Consider the following 18,481-nt stretch of genomic DNA (forward strand, 5'->3'; position numbering starts at 1 on the left):
TGTCAACATATGACTTAGGTTTTTAATGCCACGTTCTGAATAACATTAACGACACAAAGGATGCTAGGATAGCAAACGGCTGGTATGGTCCCATGTTGTCTCAGAAGAAGCTGCAGTCCTTTGATTCAAAAGACAAAGAAACCTACATGGTGCTTTTCAATAAACAGTTTCATCCTATTAGGCATTTTGAACCTCCAGGCTTATGCAGAGAAACTCTATACTTCGCTAGAGTTGGCCTGTTTAAAAAAATTATAGTAACACATTGGGGAATATCTTCTTGAGCTATCTTGTTTCTTCTAATCATTGTCCCCCCTTCACTGGAGAATTTCCCATTATTCAGCAACATATGGATGAAACATTTTTTCAGTAATCATGTCTGAACAAAGTAATCATTCTCTCATTAACCAATTATTCTTCAAAATCAAATGGAACAGGCATATTTGCTAAGACAATTTACTTTAATAAACCCTATGGAATTAGATCTCACATATCTCATGTTCAAATGGTTTAATTCAAAGATCACAGTGTAGATAACAGAAGTAGTTAAAACTAGATTTTTAGAAGAGGAAAAAGATAGAAGAATGAGAAGGTCTGTTTATGTGCAGAAATTCTTAATCTACCCAGCTCCAGGAGACTTCTTTCTCTTTTTTTCTCTCCTGTTTCATCAAAAGTTTGTGATTTGTTTTCAGCTCTTTTACTCTTTAGAAGATGTTGGATAAACAGCCTAACCGAAAGAATGAAGGATGGGTGCTATTTATGTATAGATGAGTTTTCCAGAAGGGTCCAACACAGTGGTTGGGAAAGGTAAATTATCTTAGAATTTCAGTGACCGCTTTAGTTCTGAGTGAGAGCTAGAAGCATTGGGAAAATGAGAAAGCATTTGCAGGGTGTCATTGGTGTGGGGCAGGGAAAGAGGGAGCCCAGTACTTTTTTGTTTTGTTTACTCCATGATATTTTGCTGCTGTCTCACTCCATGGTATCTAAATAAATGTTTTATTCCATTTTGTACTCTGATGTGAATCACGCTGATACAAGAGGCTTCCCCTAACTTCTGTTTTATTTCTCTTTGTGATTGACTTTATGGGAGTCTCTTCTGGAAATTCTGCTTTGCAGTTTCTGACTGCACAAGTCAGAATCCATACCAATAGAATTCTGGGTTTCCTGCCATAATTCAAGGGATGCCAAACATTTTCAGATGAAGGCCTAACACAGTAGAAATCATTAAAGCAAAGCCTGAAAATGCAATTTTTTAAGTTCCTGTTTCTGCTCCAGTTAATCAAAATAATATTTGACTCACTACCAAACAAGACATTAAAAGCTTATAAGTTCTTGTCCTTTCTCTGCAGTTAACGGGTTATAGAAAAGTAAGCTGATATTTTAACTTTCTTTCTGTACCTCAGTTTTCTTTCCTGTAAAATGGATTCTTCTGCTTCATAATTCTATGACTCTTTGTGTTTGTATTAGTGCAATTTTGCACATTTTCTAAAACAGCAATTAAAGACGGATCTTCCAACATCAAAAGTAACAGTAATGAAGTGCACAATCCTTTCCATTTAAACGTTACCTACTCACAAGTGGGAACGACATATACAAACCTCACAATAATGTCACTGTACAATACTTTACATAATTATTTAAATGATCTCATACCCCTAGGCTGGCTTATCCATTATCAACAGGGTGATGTTTTATTTTCAATAACTCTTTAAAAAAGTTTCTTGTCCACGCTGTTAAACATCACAACCTAATCTCACATTTAAGTCATTAGTGGCTGTCACCACAGTTCTCTGCACTGGGTAGATTTGGGAAGACAGCTGTCAGTGCAGCAGGATACAGTTTTTATAATAGTTTTATGATTCACCCTTTGAGATGAAGATTTGGACACCTGATCCCAGCCTGTGATTTTCTCCCTGTAATTTTCAGAATGGGTAAAACCAAATAACAGCCTCCAGGACTTGTAGGTCTAATGCCAAGTGTTTCAGAAATGATATCGGTGGGAACTTAAAACCATATATTTTTTTGTATATGCTGATCCCTTTCATTTGTTAGTGCTGGTGGTTGATGGGAGAGGGGTGAAGCTGGCTTTCCTTCAAAGTCATAGCAAAGCCTTCGTTTTCTTTTCATTTTACTTTCACATTACTCTGGAGGTGTATACCAATGTTGTGTCAGTTAGTGTCAACAATTTTCATGACAAATATGTGGTCCGTAACAAATTCTATTCAACAGTATACTGAGCATGCTCTCTTTAAAGTCGAGAATACCTTTAAAAATATTTTGTTTGTCCATAATGACCATTTAAATGCAAGTTACAAGAGATATAAGCAAGGTTGAATTTTTTTTAATGTGGTTTAATATTGACAACGTTCCAGCCAACTTCCTGCATTGAATACAGCAAAGAGGAAGAGTTAGTTCCTCCCTTGACCTTCAGTGTTTACCCAAGCTTTGGTTTTGATCAAACAGAATAACTTGGGGTTCTGAGAAGTTTGTCCTCAGTCCAGGTTCAAAGTAACTCTTCTCTCCACACCTGGCACCTTTATTTGACACACATTCTTCTCTAAGTTCCCTAAAAACATCATACTAGAGACTGAATCATCCTGGATGGTTGGGATTGATGTGGGAAGCTGGGATTGATGAGGGAAGCTGATGAGGGAAGCTGAAAAGGTGTCATCATTCCTCTCCTGGCAGTAGGATAAAAAAACGGAGCATTTGTTATTTTTCAGGGCCTTGAGATTATAAACCTCATACAGTCAGGGTCGTACAAAAAAACCCTGGCACCTGCTTTGTAAAACAGGAACGTTTTTTCCTGAATGATTGGAACCATAGCCAGCATGACCTGTGTCAAGGAGTCTAGGGCAACGAACGGATACAATGAAGAGCAACTACCAAAATCTCCATAGACTCACTTGCAGGGAAATGAACTTTAGCTGATGGGAGAAGTATACTAATATTCTCTGAGCAAAAGAAAAAAAAAAAGAATTAAACTATGCTCATGTGTTTCTTGGAGGCTACCCAGGCATCTCAAAGGCAAAAATCCTCCACCTTCTTCCACTCAGCAGGAGACATTCTGGGATGAGATCCTCTGGCTACGTATGCAGTGGTGTTTGAAATGGTCCTGATGAAAGAAAGATTTGTGCGGGAGACAGCAGGAACGGGGAGCGGCAGGAAGCTACTCCCTGGAGTTTGGGAAAGGAGTATTTGTAAGAAGCTTAAGAAGAAATAGAAACTTAATAATATGGTATTGAGGAAAAAGAGAGCAAAATTAGCTATTTTAGTAGTAGTGATAATAGATGGTACAATGGCCTGTGTATCAGATTATGCAAATTAAAGGAAGGGGACTTTCAATCTCAGAGCCTTACGCCCAGGACAGCACTTCTGCAGTCTGGTGCTTTTCAAAGGCAAAAGGATATAAGAACCACTGCTGGGAGCTAAAATGATCCCTGGATTGGATGGATCCTTTATTGAAAGTAATGTTAAAATAGAAGATATTGATGGACAATTGATAACCTTACTTAGGAAAATAAACTTGGAGATAGTGGAATGTGAAATTGATATCTCCTTGAAAAAAATCCTAAGGCATTTGTGAACCTTAGAAATAAAACAATTATTAATCTGTCACATGCATTTATAAAGCACAAGAGGATGTTGAATTGTAGGGCTCTATCCTCCATACAATTCATAATAAATTTCAGCTAGAGTGTTCGCAGTTTAGAAGGTTTCCATACTCTACTCACTAAGAAGGCAGTGGGATGTGGCAGAAACAATTTGGGCTTTGGAGTCGAGGTACCCAGGTTCAATTTCCCCCAGCAGTGGCTGTGGACCTTGGGTATGCTGCTTAATTAACCCGACTTCACTCATATCTTCTTCAGAAAGTAGAGGTAAGAATACGTGCGCCACAAAGTTGCCTCGAGGATTAAATTTCACAACATTATAGCTGCTTTAAGGTCCTGTCTCTGCTCCTCTGCTGGGAGCAGATGTGGAAAGAATCGACCTTTCTCCAATCGATATTTTCAGCCTTGCTCCTGGATCTCTGCTCCCAGTCTCTTCGTGAAATCTTGGGTGAATTTCTTAACTTTCAGATTACTTTGTGTATTAAAACACTGATGTATTACTTTAGTCTGAAATTTGATTTAACTCTGTTCCTCAATCCAAATGCCAAGGTCAAGGTGAGCTGAAACACTGACTGCTTAGAGCATGTATGATTTCTCTCTGGGAGGTCTCTCCTTTCCCCGATCTCTCCAAGGACTAGTCATTCCAGTGTGTTGGGAAAGGATGGGAAGAGAGGGAAAAAAAAACAAAAAACAAAACAGTGTCTGTAGTTAGCTGACTTTTTTGGTGTTTTTCATCCTGTTAGTTAATGCTGCTTCTCCAACTGCCCCTGATAGACTCTTGATACACTCTGTACCAGGCATCTAAGAAGGGTTCATATGTGGGTTCTCCGGGGGGGAGGGGGGAGGGCTCCTGTATTGGACAGTGCCTCATGTGTGCAGCTCTGTGCAGCGTCTCCCAGCCCTCCTCTGGTCCTAAGACCTGAAGCCTCTTGGATGGAGGACTAGAAAGAGGGCTGGAACCTATCTAAGATGGGTAAACCCCTTGAACCACATGGTCCAAAAAAATGCCTGTCCTCGTCAACTTGTGGGAATGCAGCCTTCCCCAGCACCATGGCTCTCCAGTTCCCCTCTCCCCTGTCCAGATAGGCATAGGGTGATATTAACACACTCACTGAACTTCCTGCTGGACCTCCAAAAGGACAAGAACTCAGTCTTCATTTTTTGGCAAGCATCTCAATTCCTAATGAGTAAATCTCTTGGAACTTTCCTTCGCTTAGTTTGGGGGAGGGAGGGGAATTTCCTTCCACCAAGAAACTATGCTCCCACAGGTCCATGACTCTATTGGGTCAGCAAAGGCTGCAGCTGGGAATCCAATGGGATGGCTGGGTGGCAGCATCCACCCAGTTCTTTCACCTCCTAGTAAGTCCCCCCAGATAATTTTGCATGTGAATAACTTGCTTTCCTAGAGTTTCCATCTCTCAGCTTATATTCCCCATCTGTTCTTTCATGTTGTCTATTTTGTCCATTAGCACCCTTATTAATAATGGTTATTTTTAATTCCTGGTTTGATAATTCCAAAATCTCTGCCATATTTAAGTCTGGTTCTTATACATGCTAGTGTCTTCAGATGGTGTATTTTTCTTTGCCTTTTATCATGTCTCATTACAGTTTTATTTTTATTTTTTAAAACTGAACAGGATGTATTGGCTATAAATAACTGGAGTCAATAGGCTTTTTGTTGAAGTGTTACATTTACTTGGCTAGGTTTTAGGCTGTGTTTACTGTTTGCTGTAGTTGTCATGTTAGAGGCTAAAATTTTCTCTGGTGTTATGATTTTTGTCTCCTCTATTGTCTTTGTGTTTCTCTAGAAATCCTTTCTTAAATAACGTCTGAGCCTTGGTTTCCCTTGGCTTTTGTTAAGAAGAAGAAAATGCTCTGGCACCCCTTTCCATGCCAGAAAAGGAACTTTTTTTGATCTTCACAGTGACAACGTGAGTGGGCTCCTACAGGTAAAACTCACAAAGTTTGGGGGCTTCCTAAGGCTAAGACCCAAGATGCTTTATCCCTCAAGCTAGTCCATGCTCAATTTCCAGCAAGTAGTCAATTACACAGTTGCTGGCTCCAGCACAGCTACTGCTCCCAGTGAGCTGTGATTCTCTGTATTTGCCTGTCTATGCAACTTTTGGGGTGGTGATTTGTTCTGTGACCTCAGTCCCCTGAGGGCTCTAAGAGAAGTTGATTTTCAGTTTGCTCAACTTTTTTCTTGTTGTTAGAATGGCAGTGATGGTTTCTAAGATCCGTAACTGTTGGGCCAAAGGGCACAAGTCAATAGCTTGCTCTTAGCTGTGTGACTTAGTGCCAATATACTTATATAAAACACCTGGTATTTGTCCTGGTACACAATAAGGAAGCTGTTTTGGAAAAAGGTAGCTTCTTTTTTAAATCATTTCATCTTGAAGTTGAAAATGTAGGCGAAATCATGGAAACATTACTCTGAATGCAAAGAATTGTAATAAATACAAAGGTACTAGGAATCAATATAGGCAGACAAAACCATGTTGTTGTTGTTTTTTTAACTGCTTCTATTACCATTCTGAAGATTTATGACTTCTGAGTTTTCCTGGATAATAACTAAATATTTATCTTCCTGGAACAAAAGTGAAAGGTTGACAGGAATGGACCAAAATACTGAGAGGTCACTGAGATAGTGAATTTAATGGTAACCCTTTTTGAATAGCAGCACATCTGAAGAGCCCTCACCTATCACTCTGCTCTGTTCCATAGTCAAGAGTATCTGTCAAAGTCAAGGTGGGGCCTTAAAGAGAAGAAGTGGAGAGGCTCAAATTCACTATTTACACTGTAAAAAAACCTCTATATCTATCTATCTGTCTATCTATCTATTTCTATCTATCTATCTATCTATCCACCTAGCTATTATCTATCCATCTAGCTATTATCACCTATCTATCTACTTTTTGTTATGATTATTATGCATCATGTAAATTCTAACCATGATGTATCTAATTTGTGTTCTCCTGCATGAAAACTGCTGGTGTTGTGAAAGGGAAGTTTATTCAAAAATGTGATGTTGCTGGCCACCACACAGGGTGACTCATTTTTTTTTACCTTATTTATTTATGTTTTGAATATTTGAATTTAATTTAATTTATTTTTTTATACGGCAGGTTCTTATTAGTTATCTATTTTATACATATTAGGGTATACATGTCAATCTCAATCTCCCAATTCATCCCACCACCACCTCCCCCCACCAGGTGACTCATTGTTTGACCTTCTAGAAAGTTTTATAGAATGTGCCTTGGAACTGATTTGTAGGCTTGAGGGTGATGGATAGATCCATCAGCTCTATGTGTCAGGAGATGCCATGGGAGCATCCGCCTCCCCGACTTCTGTAGTCTGCAGGCCTGAGCACCCAGGGGATTCCTGTCTGATGTCCTCTGGATGTGGGGCAAGGGCAGCACGGTTTGGGTATGATGCTTACTCAAGCTACATTTGTGTGGAGCTGGTCCTAGCAGTGTTCCAGGTGTAAGCGAGACTGAGAAGTCTTGACAGTCTAATACAAGATAGTGCAAAGCTTGTGGTAAAACACAACTGTTGTTTGTAGGAATCAGTCCCATTTCCTGGTGGCCCAGCAGTGATGAAAGCAATCTTGAAGATGAAATGGAGCCAGAAGACGCTAGCTGTTTTCCTTCTATTTTTCTATAAATATTGAGATTTAAAAAGAAATAATAAGGCTACATTCATCAGTGTCTCAAACACCTGCCCGGACCGTCTTACAATCGGTTATTTTTGAGATAAAATGTGTTGCCAAAATAAGCCATCCAGAGCCTTTCAGGGAGAAAAGAAGACATTATTAAAGTTTACTCATTTAAATCACTCAAATTTCAAAGTATGTTGAGGTCAAGAGGAAGGGCTTTCTTAGTTGAATTCAGGTAAGCTTTTATTTCCAAATAGAAATTCTTTTTCTGTGTGCATGTGTGTATGTGTGTGTACATACATATGTATAGGTATACATATATGTGTATGTATTGAGCAAATATATACAGAGATACAGCAGATGTAAATGTATGCATGTATATACACACAGAATGTATATATTTACAGAGAAGTGTGTGTATATATAATAGAGAGAGGTGTGTGTGTATGTATGTGTATACACCTACAGAGAGAGATTTTTTCCTCAAAAAGGGGCCTCTAAACTCAGATATAAAAGGCATAAATGGAATATAAACTTAAGCCATACTTTAAAGGATAAGATATAGAGATTTTAGTTTTCTTTTTAGACAAAGATCTCTCCTGTGAGGTTTTCTTTGATACCTAAGATTTAGTATTTACTGATGTCCTTTAAGTAAAAAAAAAAACAAACTGAGAAATGTCTTCACTTTCACATATCCCAATTCCTTGATCACTCTTTCAAACACATCTTACTTCATCAAGGACCGCCTGAATCTGCCTCATGCCCCACCTACTCCCTTATCCTTTTTGTGCGAACTAAATGGAAGAATGCCTTTAATTCTTAAGATTCCACCTTTGTGTCAATAAATTACCTGTCCATCTCTTTGATCATTCTACTGTCTCCAGTGCTGACCCCTTGTCCCTTAGTACTTTGAGAAATGTTCTGATATTTATCTAAACTTTTCTGTAATCTTCCTTTCATTTTACACCTTTGCTTTTCTGATATATTTTTTATGCTTGAATTCATTCTATAATCTTCCCAGTTGCTTCCTATTTCACATACTCTTCTCTCTTACCCTGATTACTTTCTGCACCTCCTTATTTACCCATGTTGACCTTTATCCACTCAGAGTGTATTTATTGGTAATGTGACATTCCTAACCCTTGGGTATACATTAGTTTGTCATGGAATACTTTCCACTTCCCCTTTCTGGTGTTGTAGAATTCCATCACTTTATCCCACTGGATTGCTCCCTCCTCTTATCACAATTTTGCAAAGAATGTACCCTCTTGAAATGCAGCATTTTTTTATTATTCAGGTTTGGATCCAAACCAGAATCACTGATATGGTAGGAATCACTGTAAGTGACTCGAGTTAGTGTGAAGGAAGAGTATCATGTTAGGAATACTCTAAGCCTGGTTCAAATCGGTGTTCAGTCACTCTACAGTGGACCCACAAGCAACTTATGTCACCTCTCTGAATCAACGTGCCCATATCTGGAGATAATTATCTGTACTGCAAAGTCCCTGGGAAGCTCAGAGATCGTATACGAGGCCAGCTGCCATTTGGAAGTTGGCTAATAAGTGCTAAGTATAATATTGAAAATATTTAATAACTACAACTAATTGTGATAGAAATTATTCATGATTCTTCAGGTATTTCATAGATCCTTCAAATAAATTATCTTGTATAATCTAACAAAAATCCAGTGAGATGAACAGCAAAACATTATAATTCTGATTTTTTTATTATTTAAAGGCAACTTGCATCTAGATGTGGTCTTCAGATTTAACTTTTTAGAGTTTTAAATAAATCTTGGAGTACAAAGTGAATGAACAGTATAAAATTGGAATTTTTAGGGACTACTTTTCTGAACCTTGAAATGCTCAACATCGATGTTTAATAATTTTGAGTACATACGTGTATGAAGGAATCTTTTGGGCACCATGTGTGACACAGGACATTTTCACATGACATATAGCATGAATACAAACATGCAAGCAGAATATGGCTTTCCTTAGGCTGTATTCATGATCTCGCTCTCAGGATTGGGACTCACTTGCCCCAGACACGTGGTTCTCAAACTTTAACGTTCATTAGAATTACCTGGAGGGCTTATTAAACCACAAACTACTAGGTCCCACTCTGAGGGTTTCTGATTCAGCAAATCTAAACTACAGCTGAGAATTTGTATCCTAATGAGTTCCCAGGTGATCTGATATTGCTGTACATTCAGGTAACTAGCACCACAATCAAGATACAGAACTGTTCCATCACCACCAAGATCTTTTCGGGGTCACCCCTTTATAGTTACACCCCCTTTCTACCTCCCCACCATCCCAAACCAAAGACAAACTCTAATTTGTTTTTCAGCTCTGTAGTTCTGCATTTTGAGAATGTTATAGAAATGGAGTTATATAATATGTGACATTTAGGGATTGGATTTTTTTTTTAATTAAGCATAATGTCGTAAAGTTCATCTGAGCTGTTGGGTGTATCAGTAGTTCATTCCTTTTTATTGTTGAGTGATATACTGTAGTGTGGCTGTATCAGTTTGTTTATTTACCTATTGAGGGATATTTTTGTTTTGACCAGTTTGGGGCTATTACAAACAAAGCTGCTATAAACAATCATATATAGAATTTTGTGTAGATAAGTTTTCATTTCTCTGGAAAAAATGTCCAGAAGTGCAATGCTGGGTTGTATGGTAAGTGTATGTTTGTTGTTTTAAGCAGTTGACAAACTATTGTCCTGAGTGGTCACCTGCAATTCCCATCAGCAGTATATGAGAGATCCCGATTTTCAGCCTCCTGTTCAGCATTTGGTTGACGCTCTATTTATTTCAGCCATTTTGGTAGGTTTGTAATGATATCTCCTTGTGGTCTTAATTTGCATTTCCCTGATAGCAAGTGATTTTAATATCTTTCATGTGCTTATTTGTCATCCCTATATCTTCTTGGCAGTGTCTCTTCATGTCTTTTGCCCATTTTCTTATTGGATGATTTATTTATCATTGAGTTTTGAGAGTTATTTTTTTTTACATATTCTTGATATGAGCTCTTCATCAGATATGAGGTTTGCAAATATTATTTCACAGATTGTAGCTTTTCCTTTATTTTTCTTAACAGGGTCTTTCACAAAGCAGCAGTTATTAATTTTGATGAAGCACAGCTTATCAATAATTCTTTTTTGATTTTGCTTCTGGTATCTTGCCTAAGAATTCTTCATGGAAACAAAAGACCTAAAAATTTCTCCTGGTTTTAATAAATGTTTTATAGATTTTATTTATCTGATTTTTATATTTGACATTTAAATCTATGACCTATTGTGAGTTAGTTTTGTATGAGGTATGAGGTTCAGTCAAAAAAGATTTTTTGGCTTATGAATATACAATTGCTCTAGCACTATTTGTTGAAAGGACTATTCTTTCTCCATTAAACTACATTTGCATCTTTGTCCAAAAAGGTTGGCCATACTGTTTTGGGCTAATTTTAGATTTTCTATTGTGTCATTCATCTATGTGTAGACTGCCAATATGATACAGTCTTGATTGCTACAGCAATATAATGTCTTTATGACAAGTAGAGTGCTTTCTCCTATTTTATCTTTATTTTTCAGAATTGCTTTATTCTAATTCCTCTGCATTTCCATGAAAGTTTAGAATAATCTTTACTATATCTACAAAAAATCTTGCTAGGATTCTGATGAGAATTGCATTAAGCCTTTTTTGGGAGGTCTAGGGGAGAGGGAAATTGACAAGTTTACTATGTTGGGTCTTCCAATCCATGAACATATTATGTGTCTCCATTTATTTTCTCCTTTTTTATTTCTTTCCTCAGTGTTGTGTACTTTTCAGCACTCAACTCCTATATGTTACATTTACACCATGTATTTCTTTTTTTTTTTTTGATGGTTGTAAAAATTTTCTATGGAAATAATCATGTCATTTGCAAAAAGGAACACTTTTATTTGTTTCTTTGTGTTCTATAAGCTATTTTTCTCTTGCCTTATTGTGTTGTCTAGAACTTGCAGAACTTTGTTGAATAAAATGGTGAGAGTTCACATCCTTACCTTATTCCTGGTCTTAAGGGAAAAGCATTCACTCTTTCAGCATTAGCTATAGTATTTTGTAGATTATTTTCCCAAGTGGACAAATTTCCATCTATTCCTAGTTTTCTGAGGGTTTTTATCATAACAAGTATTGAGTGTTGTCAAATGCGCTGTCCACATTAAATGATTTTTCATCATTTGATTTTCCTTCTTTAGTCTGCTATTATGGTGAATTACATTGATTGATTTTTGAAGGTTGTACCCAGCCTCACATCCATGGGACAAATCTCGTTTGATCATGGTGTATATATTTATATGTATATATAATATATATATTGCTGAATTCTATATGCTAACATTTTAGCAATTTCTGTCTCTATATTTATGAGAAGTCTGTAGTTTTTGTTTTTGGTATTTGATTTTGATATCAGAGAAATACTAGCTTCACATAATGAGTTGGGAAGTGTTTCTGGGAAGAGATTGTGTAAAATTGATGCTGGTTCTTCTTTGTTTGATAGAATTCTCCATTGAAACCATCTGAATCTGGAGATTTTTAAAATTATGAATTACACTTCCCAAATAGTTATAGGGCTATTCAAATTATGTATTTTATATTGGGTGAGTTTGTGTCATTTATGTTTTTTGAAAGATTGATCCATTTCTCCTAAGTTGTCAAATTTATGTGTGTAGAATTTTTGGTGGTATTCCATATCATCCTTTGGATTTCTGCAGGGTCTGTAGTGATAGCCTCTGTTTCATTCCTATTATTATTGATATGTGTCTTCTTTATTTTTTTCTTTGTCAGTCTAGCTAGAGTTTTGTCAGTTTTATTGATTTGTTTTAAAACATGAGCTTTTTGTTTCAGAAGCTTTTCTGTATTTTCCTGTTTTCAATTTCATTGATTTCTGCTATTATGTTTACTATTTTCTTTCTTCTGTTAGCTTTATATTTATTTTGCTCTTATTTTTTTAGTTTCGTGAGGTAGGTAATTAGATTTTTTTTAATTAATTAATTTATTTTTGGCTGTGTTGGGTCTTCGTTTCTGTGCGAGGGCTTTCTCTAGCTGCGGCGAGCAGGGGCCACTCTTCATCACGGTACATGGGCCTCTCACTGTCTCGGCCTCTCTTGTTGTGGAGCACAGGCTCCAGACGCACAAGCTCAGTAGTTGTGGCTCACGGGCCCAGTTGCTCCACGGCATGTGGGATCCTCCCAGACCAGGACTCGAACCCACATTCCCTGCATTCGCAGGCAGATTCTCAACCACTGCGCCACCAGGGAAGCCCCAGTAATTAGCTTCTGATGTAAGATTTTTCCTCTTGCCTAATGTCAGAAGTCAGTGCTATAAATTTCTTTCTTAGCACTGCTTTAATAGTATCCCACAAATTTTAATATGCTGTATTTTTATTTTCTTTCTGTTAAATGTACTTTAAATTTTTCTATAAGACTTTTTCTTTGACCCATGGATATTTGGTAGTATGTCATTTACTTTCCAAGTGTTTGGTGATTTACCTGTTATCTTTCTGTTATTGATTTCTAGTGTGACCCCATTATAGCCAAAGACCACTCTTTGTATGATTTCAATCATTTTAAGTTTGTTGAGGTACGTTGTATCAACTATATCCTGTGATGAATGGTGATTTTGTGTTCTTCTATATCTTTGCTGATTATCTGACTTGATCTAACAATTGTTGATAGAGGCTTGTTGAAATCTCCAACTATAATTGTGGGTTAGTCATTCTCCTTTCTGTTCTAACAGTTTTTGCTTCAAATATTTTGCAACTTTTTGCTTTATTTGTACACATTTAAGATTGCTATTTTCCCACTGGAATAACCTTAATAGCATTATTTATCATCATAATTATTTACTCTCTCCCATTTAACTTTAAAAAGTTTAAATATGATGTGTTGGGCATGAATTTCTTTTGGTTTAACTTCTTTGGGGTTTGCTCAGCTTTTTGAATCTGTAGATTTATGTCTTTTGCCAAATTTGGGAGATTTTCAGTCATTTTTCAAAACTTATTTAGCCCTGCCTTCTCTCCTCCTCGTTTTTGTACTCCAATGATATGAATATTAGATCCTTTGTGATAATCTCACAGGTTCCTGAGTCCTCTGTCCTCTCCATTCTGCTCTTGAGTCTGTGCATTGAGGGTTTTTGTTTTGTTTTGTTTTTCTTTTGAACATCTTCATTTGGTTCTTCTTTATATCTTTTATTTATTTTCTTAGATTTTCTACTTCATCTCTGAGGTATCTATTTTTTTAATTTGTTTCAAGTATGTTTGTAATTGTTTATTTGTTTACTATATTTACTTCTTTACATCCTTGAAAGATAATTCTGTGTCATCTTGATGTTGGCATTTGCTTACTGTCTTTTCTTGCTAAAGTTGAGATCTTCCTGGTTTTTAGAATGATGACTGATATTTTATGAAAAAGTAGGCATTTTTGGTATTATGTTACAAGATTGAGAATCTTATTTAAATCTTGTGTTTCTGCAATCCTGCTATGACATGACTCCATGGGGTGGTGGAGGCTGGGGAAGTCCACCAACTTTTCACTGACAGGTGGGGTTGGAGGTCCACATTCTACAGTTAATCTTCACTGATTTGTGATGGGCAGCTTCTCATTTCTGGTGGCAGAGTGGGGAGTTCAGTCTTCTCACTTTACCTCCATGGACACCAAAGTGAGAGCTTGATGGTAACTCATTACCACTTTGCTGTTGGAAATCCCAACTCTCTACTAGGCTTTATGTACACTGCCCCAGTGAAGTGTGGATGGAATCCAGACTCCCTGTGTGGTTTCCACTGACATTTCCACTGGAAGGGCACTGTTGTGGGATTTGTTACTACCTGCCAAGAATGAAGTCTCAGCTCCCTACTCAGTCTTCTCAGACACCACCCAGGCAGTGTGGTTGGATTACTCATTACAGTCTCTCAAGGTTGAAGTTTAGATGCCCCAGTAGGCATCTAGGGTTTTTTTTTTTGTTTGTTTGTTTGTTTTAATATATTTAGCAATGTAGAAGAGTTATTGTCTAAAAGTTATTTGTTTTGCTAGGCTTTTCTTTTCTTGGTTATTTGGTTAGAGAGAGCAGGATTTTCTTGAGGTCTTTTTTGTCTGTACTGTTTGACATTTACTAGCTAGCTAGTTTCTCCAGCATGTAATTGGGGATATAGAAGGGATAAAGATGCAGCATATATATGGGTCTTGCTTTTGTATCCATTCAGCCACTTTATGTCTTTTAATTGAAGCATCTGGTCCATTTAAATTTAAGGTAATTATTGATATATATGTTCTTATTGAGGTTTCTCAAAAAAACTAAAAATGACCCAGAAATTCCACTCCTGGGTATATATCTGAAAAAAACCAAAAACACTAATTCATAAAAATACATACATCCCAATGTTCATAGCAGCATTATTCACAATTGCCAAGATATGGAAGCAAGCTAAGTGCCCATCAACAGATGAATGGATAAAGAAAATGTGGTACACACAATGGAATACTACTCAGCCACAAGAAAGCACGAAATTTTGCCATTTGCAGCAATGTGGATGGACTTGGAAAGCATTATGCTAAGTGAAATAAGTCAGACAGAGAAAGACAAATACTGTACGATCTCACTTATATGTGGAACCTAAAAAATATATAAAACTAGTGAACATAACAAAAAAGAAACAGACTCATGATATAGAGAGCAAACTAGTGGTTACCAGTGGGCAGACGGAAGAGGGGAGGGGCAATGGGGTAGGGGATTAAGAAGTACAAACCATTATGTATAAAATAAGCTACAAGTATATATTGTACAATGCAGGGAATATAGCCAATATTTTATCATAACTATAAAGGGAGTATAAACTTTAAAAATTATGAATCATTATATTGTACACCTGTAACTTATATACTATTTTACCTAACTGTACTTCAATTTTAAAAAAAGGAAAAAAATAAGAAATAAAGAAAACCCAAGGAACTCAGCACTGTGTCATTTGCAGACACCAGAGTCCCTAGCCAGTCTTCCTTCTTCTCTCCACCTTTTGGAATCTTTTTATATTTGTTTTATATTTAATGTCCAGGGTTTATATTTGCACTTAGTGGGTGGGATACTCAATCTTTTTTATGCCAAGTAGTGCATATGTTCACATTCTTTTATGCTTCTTTTATTAGTTTATACTTCTTCATGCTTTCCTTTATAACTTCTAACCTCTGGACGTATTGTCTCTTGTCAGGTTTTATTTTTGACCTTAGTCATTTGAGTCATCTCAAAAGATGGGAAAGATATGATATCCATTTCCCTAGCTAATATTATTTCTTCCCTGTCCACCCATCTGTTTATTTAGTACAAGCTTCTGTATAGACTTGCTACATATGCCTCCTAAAGATGTTCATGAATAACAAGAACCAAATAGGAATAAACTGGGATGGAGAGGATGGTCATAGATATTCACTGCACTTCACCATCTGAGCCTCCTCTCAGCTAATGAGAGATGTCTCAAATCCTCTTTCTCTTCTCCATTTTGCCAAGATCCCTATCCAGAGTTCACACAGCTCCTGAAATTCAAGTCTGTTGCTTTAAGATAATTCATTATAAGAACACAGTGGTGGATTTTCCATCAATTGTAAACAACTCTAATGATTTTACACACATAGTTTTATATTTTAATTTTCCATTTTTAAAAGACTTTTGCCCTATCAATGCATGAGTGGTCAAAATCTTTGATCGATTTCTCTCTCTCTCTCTGCCTCTCTTTCCCTTTCTCTGTGTGTCCATTTATAGCTTGATCTTAAACTTGATTTACCATTTCTATTCTGTTTCTACAGATACATATATATATTGCCTGTTTTCACTGTAAGCCTAATCTTCACTGAAAATTTATAAATTTTGCTCTTCATGTCATAGTATATACCCTATAAAGGAGATCATTAATAAATGCTTTTTAATGATGACATTTGTGCTTGGAGAGAGCACAAAATGAAACTCTGGAAACAGTCATTTTCAGTGAGAGGCACGCAATAACTTACTTGAATCTTCTTTTGGTCATTTCACCAACATAGAAAATAACTATAGTAACAGTGATATTTAGAATTCACTGGAAGGGAGCTGTGTACATTGGCAGTACTAACAGAATGGTAAATGTACTTGATAATTTTGGTGGCTTTCCTCCTAATTTATGAATATAATTTCTACAATAACATGGTATAGCCAGTAAAAACAATCTATTCCAAGAGGAAGTAAAAATATATTAAAACAAGAGACAAAAAATAAAAGCACCTGGTATTTTAGTTTAATTTAGAAATATTTACTGTTTATTTGTCAGATAAATGTTCCCCATGTTCACTATGATTGAGAATTGAAAAAGTTACTGGTTGTAGGGCTAAAACCTAGAGGAGCAAGTCAGAAAACAGGGCTTGTCACCCCTTCTATCAAAGTGTCACCATAAGGGTTTACCAGCTGAGATCACTGAAGTATGATGTATGTCTACTTTCAGCTTTGCATCAGCTAGTGGGAGGCAATAAGAAAGACAGATCCTGGATGGTGGATTAAGATGAGAAGACAGTGGCAGAGAGACATTCATCAAGCGAGAGGAAAGGACAAGCCATGTGGTTAAAGTTGGATGGATGTTGTAGTAAACGTATGCACATTTGCTCAGAGGACTGCAAGGAAGTGGGTGGAGAATTTTGTGGGAATATCATTGTCAATAACGTTTGAGTAGATATAGAATTTATAGCAACAGATGTGTGCTTATGAAGGGTAAGTGGGGGTTAGATAACTTTTTTGTTAGGGTACTTAGTGGGTGAGGAACTGGCCACAACCCTCAACTTTCCATGAACTGAAATGAGTGGTAAGATCTTCCATCCTGTGGAATGACTCAGCCTGATCCATCTCATTCATTCAACAGTAGTTTGCTGCCCCAATTCTATACCAAGAACTCAATCAGAAGACCCCCAAAGCACATGCCCACTGGACAATGGCAATGACTCATTCTGAACTAAGAAAGATACCTTCCCTTACCCTTCTCTTTGATATGTTTTGCACCAGAATATTAGTTATATTTACAGAGAGACATATGCAAAGTATTTATTAGAAGGCATAGACTCTTAAACTTTTCCAAGGTTTTCACTCTTTGAATTATCACTGATTTTGATGACATGGCATTTTAATTTTTGGTTTTGAACAACTCTTTTGTTTCCATACTACTGCGGAAACCTTTTTTTTTTCCTCCCAGAAAGATGGCTTTGATACTACTAAATATGTTATTTAGAAATTATTCAAAGAAAATAATTATTTAAGATCATCCAGGGCAGGGAGCACATCCCATAAACTCTTGTGCATACACACAATCAATATTAGGTCTGATTCTTAGTTTGAAATTTTAGCGAAAGAGATCTTTCTGTGTTATAAGAGCAGAAAGATATGAACTAAACAGAAGATAAAAGATAAGAAAGGAGAAGAGAATAGTATATTAATTCTCATAAGAATATAAGAAAAAAGTTGAAGAACTAAATGATAGCTGATTTGGAAATTATATTCTAGTTTTAATGAGTTGGTATCAAGAGTTATAAGGGGATAAAAACATCATGGATGAACTTCCCCAAACGAGAACACTTTTATCATATGTAGCAAGAAATATAATTACTGTCAAGAATTCATTGTGTAAGTCATCTTACTTCTATTTTATTTTTCATTAGTGATATTTGGTATTTTCAATGTATTACACTCTTCGAGGGATTTACTGTAGGAAACTAATATACAAACACCCTTTATTTTCTGAAACTAGTAAACTGTCTTAATGCATATCTTATGAACAATTTTTATCTTTGAAAAAATGAATTAATTCTTTATGACACAAATAAAAATTGGAGAGATTGTTTTTCTATTTAAGAAGATTTTTCCCTTTTCTTATAAACTGAACAGATTATTCATAATCCATTTTTTAAAATAGAAAAAAATATACAAGTCTCAATAAAGTTGGAGAAAGCATAGTATGAGAGAAAGTGCCCAGTTTACCAATATAAGCAATAAAGTAAGAAGACTCTTTTAGGGTGTTCTTTGTTTATTGACATGTTTGAAAGAACATATTATCACTTAATCTTTTATAAATAACATTCTTAGAAACATTTCAAGATAGACACTAGTCTCTAAAAGTGATAAAGGATTGAACATAAACTCAGATCACCAGCTTGCCAAAGGTTT

Source organism: Stenella coeruleoalba (assembly GCF_951394435.1).
Source record: "Stenella coeruleoalba genome assembly, chromosome: 13".
Classification (NCBI taxonomy): domain Eukaryota; kingdom Metazoa; phylum Chordata; class Mammalia; order Artiodactyla; family Delphinidae; genus Stenella; species Stenella coeruleoalba.